The 8538-nt window shown below is 43.0% G+C and overlaps 1 long non-coding RNA gene across 1 annotated transcript in view; it reads right to left on the minus strand.

Moving 5' to 3' along the window:
• The window catches only part of LOC139746662 (uncharacterized), a 78132-nt gene extending 72530 nt beyond the window's left edge, over positions 1-5602 (minus strand). Inside the window, exon 1 of the long non-coding RNA XR_011712187.1 lies at positions 5415-5602. This is a non-coding gene — a long non-coding RNA (uncharacterized lncRNA). The remainder of the gene's footprint in view (positions 1-5414) is intronic.
• Positions 5603-8538: the final 2936 nt, after the last annotated feature.

Consider the following 8538-nt stretch of genomic DNA (forward strand, 5'->3'; position numbering starts at 1 on the left):
AAATGTCGAGTAATATCAACAACAAAATAAGAAAACACAAGGCCGAGTAATTACTGATGAACATGCCATTACTGAAGACTCACCCTTATCTTCCCACATGTTGTTATGGTGCGCAATATCGTTACTAATATATGACCTTACCGCCATGCAGTTCGCCATGCACTGCTGAAATGCGAAAAAAAAAATTCATTTTTTCATCCCGAAGCAACATATTCCTAACTGCAAACTCTCTCCAGTACCACCACTTTCCATTTTCTTTTAACATCCCAAATATATACATGATGCGAACTGCATGTGCTTGACCGCCAATCAGGTGTCGATTTGGGTCAACTTATGACACAGGTCAGGTCACCGTCAAATTAGGTCAACTTGATCCTTGCACCAATCAACTTGCAATCGTGTCAGCCCGAGCCTGGTTCAGGTCACCTTCTGTCAAGGTCAGCTTTAGACAACCGTATGATGGTCAATTGTTAAAGTCGGTCAGGTCATCACAGGTCACCAAGACGGTCTGAGAGTAGGAGGTCACCAAAGGTCACCGGGTCAGCGTGGGGCGACGCGACGGTCAGGAGTGTTGGTGGGGACATAGGATATGACCTGACCTTACGCTAATAGGTCAGGGGCCGTGGGCGTGGGCGGGAGAGAGGGGGGGGAAGTGGAGGCTTAGGGGGGGGTGTGGGCGTCAACATGCTGACCAGTTCCTCCCTCCCCCCCCCCCCTTTCCCCCCTTCCCTGCAGCGCTGGGCTAGCCTGGTAACCAGCAATGCCTCACCAACACGTCACACACCAACACGTCACACACAAACACGTCACACACAAACACGTCACACACCAACACGTCGCACACCAACACGTCACACACCAACACGTCACACACCAACACGTCACACACCAACACGTCACACACCAACACGTCACACACCAACGTCACACACCAACACGTCACACACCAACACGTCACACACCAACACGTCACACACCAACACGTCACACACCAACACGTCACACACCAACGCGTCACACACCAACACGTCACACACCAACACGTCACACACCAACACGTCACACACCAACACGTCACACACCAACGCGTCACACACCAACGCGTCACACACCAACACGTCACACACCAACACGTCACACACCAACACGTCACACACCAACACGTCACACACCAACACGTCACACACCACAACACGTCACATACCAACACGTCACACACCAACACGTCACACACCAACACGAGCATCGCCATCATGCACACATCACCAACCAGCTCCCCCTTCCCCCCCCCCTCCAGTAAACATCTAAATTTCTCCTCCTTCCGGCGCGCGGGAGGGAGAGGAGGAGGGGGGGGGGGGAAAGGACCACCACGACTCCCCTGCTCGCGTGACACTTGGCGACCCACACACCCTCTTCTTCCTCCTGCCACCTCCCCCCCACCTCGGCAACGACGCTTCTCGGACTCTAAAAATACTTCCCGTGGACGACAAACCCGACGCTGTCGCCTCCTGTACCATGGAAGGAGGGAGAAGGCGGACGAAAGCAAACCCACAGGGGGTAAAGACGCATGCCCCCCCCCTCCCTCTCTCTCTGGAGAACACAGGTGGAGAACCCTCGACAAGTGTGTTGCCACAGGGGGAGCTGTGAATGCATATTCATGACCTAGTGGATGTTAAGCTCAGTCGACTGGCGCTGAAACAGATCCTCTACCAAGGATCCCCCCATCACCTCCTCCTCCTCCTCCTCCTCCTCCCCTCCCTGCCCCCCCCCCCCACCCACCACTGCTCTTCAACACGACAGACCCAAAATACCTGCATGGGAAAAGGTGTCATCACCACCACCACCACTCCAACTGCCTCGGTGGTTCCTCTGGCCTCCAACAAATAACTTGAGCTCTATTATTTCCTGCTGCCATTGTCAAATTGCTTCGTAGCGTCACCCTGGACCAACCTCCATTGCTCAGGAAATTAGGGCCATCGATTTTGTCACAGAAGACGACAGCTCCATGGACCATGATGAGTGGACCACGGTGATCTCTGGCTACAAGAATCCCTGGATTAGTGCCCTTCTGCTGAAACACTTCCTGGAAGAGTTCTTCGACTGGAAAACTCACTGGAATGAAAATGTCCACTGGCTGGAAGGTCGTTTGGCTGAGTTCTCTTCAGTTGGCAGACTCTCTGGAAGTGTCCTTCAGCTGGAAGACTCCCTGGAAATGTTTTTCGACTGGAAGACTACCTGGATCCAAGTACCCTCTGGCTGGAAGATCATTTGGATGAGTGCCCTCCGGTTGGAAGAATCCATGGACTCATGCCCTCCACCTGGAAGACTCCCTAGTAATGTTCTTCGACTAGAAGACTGGCTGGAACGAAGTGCCCTCTGGCTGGACCATTTGATTGGATGCCCTCACACCCTTGATAAAAACTTCTCACTGCTCGTAAATGTGTGTGTGTGTGTGTGTGTGTGTGTGTGTGTGTGTGTGTGTGTGTGTGAGAGAGAGAGAGAGAGAGAGAGAGAGAGAGAGAGAGAGAGAGAGAGAGAGAGAGAGAGAGAGAGATTAGGTAGATTGATAGATCACTTCCTACTGTAATATACATCAAAGAACCCTTTATCATGCACATGAAAAATTACCCGCAACATTTAAACTTGTAAGTTATCATACACGACCATTAATATACAAACGTGGCGTTAATATAAATTCCCCACCCCGACCTTGCTCACCAACCCGCCAAACTCCGAATGACCCACCTTCAACAGACGGAATCTCTCCTGATCTCTGTACGTACAAACTGTGTCTGATGTTCCCTGGTTCATCTGAGAGTTGGGAGCAAGTGTTTGGCAAGTCAACATAGAGCTAAGCTTCAGATTCATTAGTCCACTGACAAACGTGCAAACATGTTTGATCTAGGAAAAAAATAACTTTAACCTTGTGTGTGTGTGTGTCTGTGTGTGTGTGTGTGTGTGTGTGTGTGTGTGTGTGTGTGTGTGTGTGTGTGTGTGTGTGTGCGTGTGTGTGTCCAAGTCATTAACTATTTGTACAGTAAGGGAGAATTCTACACTCGTGGGACCTCATCTCTTGACCTTTCTATACCGTCAAGTATCTATCCTTTTAAACCTTTGTAAATGTCAACATTCACACTTTTCTTGTTTTATGCATAATTGCATTCACAAAAAAAGACACTGGCCGAAAGACAATAATCAGGAATTATAATTTGCCATAACAGCAGATTATTATGTTTTGACATCAAAATGGCTCATGTATACTAAATAAATAATGATGGCTTATGTCTAATTTACAAAACAAACGTAATCAACCAAGCTTGATATCACGGCTCCTTAACTGACCCAACCTTACTATTTACTCACTCAGAATCATTACCCGTGTTTGCTGTATCCTCGGCTTCCGTGAAAACATCCTTTCAAATCTACAAGAAGCCAAAAGGAAAATATAACTAGGATCTGGTCCACAAACATGCTCGTATTTTTTTTTTTCCTTTCCTGTGAGTCCGTCAACGACGTAAGCAAGCTATTTGCTCGAACGACCACAAAAATTGGGTCCCAGAGTAATTCTAACTATGACGACTGTCCCATCACAGGAACGATTTAAAACACACTCCACCACATACAACGGTCATCACAGCTGTTAAATGTCATGAAATATGAATCATGCAGCAAAAGCCTAAGTCCTTAATTCTATTTCCCTGACGTATCACTGTGTGCATGTTACATAAGACTTAATGGCTATCAACAAGTCAGAGGCTTTTAAACAAGAATCCACGTCATCGGTCAAACATGTAAGATTCAAAAAACTGTCGAGGTTTAAAATAACGGCCACCCTCCCTCCCAGCTCCAGCCTACCCATCCACCCTCGAGTTACCAGATGTTTTGCTTTGACTACGCTGCTGTATTGCGATATTTCATCATTACAAATGAAAAAGGAAGTTATCAAGATATGCGAAGACTTAAATCAACACTATCAATAGGTAAGACGTCGTAAGTCAACACGATCAATAGGTATCAAGAAGTACGACAAAGTTTATCTTAAAAACGGTGCATGAAAAATTACAGTTTGTTGGATGCCATCACAATCTTACAACACACACGACAGATCTAACCTCTCCCTAAGGGTGAGTATTGACGGATGGTGTGCCTGTGTGGTCATAACGCTCTGCTCTTCCTCCACCAAGACAACTAAGATGTGAAAAAAAAGAAAACTTCTAAAACTCTACAAACATTTTCTCTTAGCCCTGTCTCCTGACGGTGTTAAGGGACTATTAACATGCTTCTCCCTACACGCTCACTCAACACATTGCGAAACTCTCTCTCTCTCTCTCTCTCTCTCTCTCTCTCTCTCTCTCTCTCTCTATATATCTATCTATATATCTATATATATATATATATATATATATATATATATATGAAACTTGCAACTTTACATATTAAGTGTGAAACGTCTGGCTAAATTCTACTCATTCGCGCTCGATCTATTACGTTAATTCACAATCACTATTTGATTGAAAACTTAAGTCATTCATGGTATCTGTAAGAATGTGAATCATTCAGAATATCATATACATGTTAAATAAGAGCAAAAACAACTAGTGTTAGGTAAAGTTACGCTAAGATGGCTACATATATAAACAGTTACGTTAAAGACAGCAGTATGTGAACAGCTAAGATGGCAGTATACAAACAGCTAACACGGCAGTATACGAACAGCTCGGTAAGACGGCAGTATAAACACAGTTATGTCAGGTGGCAGTATAAGAAAATTAAAGTTAAGACGGCAGTATTTAAACAGGTTACGACAACAGTACATGAACAGCTATGGAAAGTGGCTCATCAGGAATATGAGGTAAGGCGATAGTCGCGTTTTGTATGAGTTTACGCTGGAATTTTGCTACATAAGTACGTCATAATTATAACGGCAGTTACTCGATATAATAACTATGATAGCAGGACGAGCAACTAGTTAAGCCAGTGTCCGGCACAAGGTATCATACAAGAAGACTCACAATCCTCGAATCCTTAGATACGAGTCTATTTTAACCCTTAAAATTCAATTTTCTTTCACCGCTTACAATGCCTGACCTGAAAAATCCTAGCACCTGTGGGTTTGAACGTTTGAATACGTACACAGGTTCAAAAATTTACAAACTGAAACAACAGCAGATTTACATTTTGTGGATTTGGTCTCCGGTGATATGAATTTCTCGACGACCCAACGACCTTGAACGAGGTATTTTTACGAACTGCTTTGTGAAAACATGAATGGCACATGTTTTCTAAAAGACATACCATCCTAACATTTCCATGGTCATCTTATTTCAAGTAAAGAAAGTAAACTAAGTCATCACACAGTAACTGGGTTAATCCTCAGGAAATGACAAGTTAAACAACTAGGAAAGATGGCTTACTTCAGCAGTCGCTGTTTCTGTATCATTCTCTATCGTCCTCTGCCGGTCCGCCAACTCTCATCGCCCTTTTCTGGGCAGACTGACCTTCTACGTACACTTCTTGTTCACTACATTGCTTCTCCCTGACCCAACCCTTCTTGGTTGGCGATATTTTCGCGAAAGAAAAGCGCTCACTTGTGACCGTCAACATCCACAGATCAGACCCACGCCTCCTGGACCAGAATATCGGAGGACAAATTTTGGTTTATGATTTCCTGTGACAAAAGTTTGGTAAATTTCGGTAAAATTTCTGCTTTTGCTTGAATCGAAGAATTCCGTCTGAACGCTAGAGTATGTTTGACACGAGGAAATGTGTTCGATAGTGAAGTATAGTCAAACTATCATAATAACACCGTAAGAAATGTTTTCTGTGACCTACATTTCAAGTGAACGACATTGCGATGAAAATTCAATCTTCTTCCGTCAACTTAGACACTTCAACCAAGACAAACGATACAATCAACCAAGTTTAGGTTCAACCAAGCTTATGTTAACCTTGGCTAACTTATATTCGGTTGGAAGGCGTGAATCGCGTTGTGTCGTCCACCTGGCAGCAGTGTGGTGGGTAGTGCACAGTGTGAGGTACCTCGACACACACACACCATTTTTTTTGGTATGTTTCCCAATATTCGAAAAATATCTAATCTTTGAAAAGTTGTCCACATTGCACGGACCACTTCAACAGCGGAAAAAGAAATTAATATCACTAATGCATGTTAAATACGAAATATGACGATAATTCATTTTTCAGCAATGACGACACTGAGTTACAGGGGCATATACCATAATTTTTTTCCCAGGATAACATATATAAAAAGACGATACTAATAGCCTTGATGGATTAATGAATTAATCATATATGGAAAGCAGGTACAGTATTAGGCTACGGTTCTATGGGATATATATATATGGTACTTGAACAGAGTAATTAGATTTTAATTGGCGGATTTAACAAGGTTCCCGAAATGACCTATTCAAGGATTTTTTTTTTTTTCTCCAAGTGGATTTGAAGGAAATGACAGCTTGCTGGTAGGATTGAAGGAGTCCATTAAGACTTTAATCGATATGCTTTAATTGCTTCCGATGAAGAGTTGATTAGATGAGTCATATGCCTAATGCAGGTTCATATGAATATAGACATGGAATGATGATGTTTTATTTCTGATTTGATATCACTACTAATCATGGATCTAATTATTTGATATCACTACTAGTCATGGATCTAATTATTTGATGTCACTACTAATCATGGATCTAATTATTTGATATCACTACTAGTCATGGATCTAATTATTTGATACCACTACTAGTCATGGATCTAATTATTTGATATCACTACTAATCATGGATCTAATTATTTGATATCACTACTAATCATGGATCTAATTATTTGATATCACTACTAATCATGGATCTAATTATTTGATATCACTACTAATCATGGATCTAATTATTTGATATCACTACTAATCATGGATCTAATTATTTGATATCACTACTAATCATGGATCTAATTATTTGATATCACTACTAATCATGGATCTAATTATTTGATATCACTACTAATCATGGATCTAATTATTTGATATCACTACTAATCATGGATCTAATTATTTGATATCACTACTAATCATGGATCTAATTATTTTGACGAAACTTTTGGCAGATTCTTAAACGATTGTAAGAGCGATTCTTCGTCCCTGTTCCACAAACAGTTACTATTAACTTACCGAGTACGACAACGGTACGACCGAAAACGACTTTACGATGTGGGGTACCGTCGTGCTCTAGGGTCGTACCGTCGTGCTCAAGAGTCGTACCGTTGTGCTCAAGGTCGTACCGTCGTGCTTAAGGGTCGTACCGTCGTGCTCAAGAGTTGTACCGTTGTGCTCAAGGGTCGTACCGTCGTGCTGAAGGGTCGTACCGTCGTGCTCAAGAGTCGTACCGTTGTGCTCAAGGTCGTACCGTCGTGCTCAAGGGTCGTACCGTCGTGCTCAAGAGTTGTACCGTCGTGCTCAAGGGTCGTACCCTCGTGCTCAAGAGTCGTACCGTCGTGCTCAAGAGTCGTACCGCAGTGCTCAAGGGTCGCTCCGTCGTGGCAAAGGGCCATACTGTCGTTCTCAATGGCCGTATCATCGGCTTTAATGATCGTACCGTTGTGTTCAAACGACCGTACTGTCGTGCTCAAAAACCTTCCCTTCATATTCGTCTCTCCATCACATCCTTCCCTTAGGAAGTAGACGAAAAAAAAAATATATGTGATTTAAAACTCGTCAGTAAATATCCACAGCCCCCAGACGTATACAGGAGTTTTAATCTACCTTAAGTAGGCACAAGTGGAATTACATTATCAATGGAACCTGTATACCCGCGAGGGGGAGAAAAGGTCCAGAAAATTCTATGGACTATTTGTATATGACGAGAGAGAGAGAGAGAGAGAGAGAGAGAGAGAGAGAGAGAGAGAGAGAGAGAGAGAGAGAGAGAGAGAGAGGGGATGGAAGGAATTTAGAAACGCGAAGAAAAGGATTGGACAGAAGCCACTTGTTATGTAGATGTATAATGTTGTCACGGTGAAGGAAATGAAAGAAGACATGAAGGCTGCTTCTCTTTCATATATTCAAGATTTATCACACTCTCTCCTGTATTCATCTTCTCTTTGCTTCGTCTTTTTCTTCTTTTTTAACTCTGAGACGGAATTCTTTGGCAGATATTGAAATTCTATTATTTTTTTCGTTTGTCTTTCTCGATTATATTCTCTCTCCTCTCTTTCTTTCTTCTTCTTTTCTTCTTCTTCTTTTCTTCTTCTTCTTCTTCTTCTCTGCTTAAAACACAAGTGGACCAACTTCTCTTACACATATTATTTCTTTCTTCCTTCTTCTTTCCCTTGTTTATCCTTGTCTTTTCCTCTCCTTTCATGTTTGATTTCTCCTGTTCCACTTCTCTTGTTTCCTCTCATCCAGATCTTTCTCTTCCTCCTCTCACACCTTTCCACCGAATTCATCCTCTTTCCCATCATTCTACCCTTTTTCTCTCTCCCTTTCTTTACTTCCACCAACTTATCCCTTCCCATCTGTGCGAATCATCT

This window comes from Panulirus ornatus, chromosome 5 (genome assembly GCF_036320965.1).
Source record: "Panulirus ornatus isolate Po-2019 chromosome 5, ASM3632096v1, whole genome shotgun sequence".
In the NCBI taxonomy this organism is placed as follows: domain Eukaryota; kingdom Metazoa; phylum Arthropoda; class Malacostraca; order Decapoda; family Palinuridae; genus Panulirus; species Panulirus ornatus.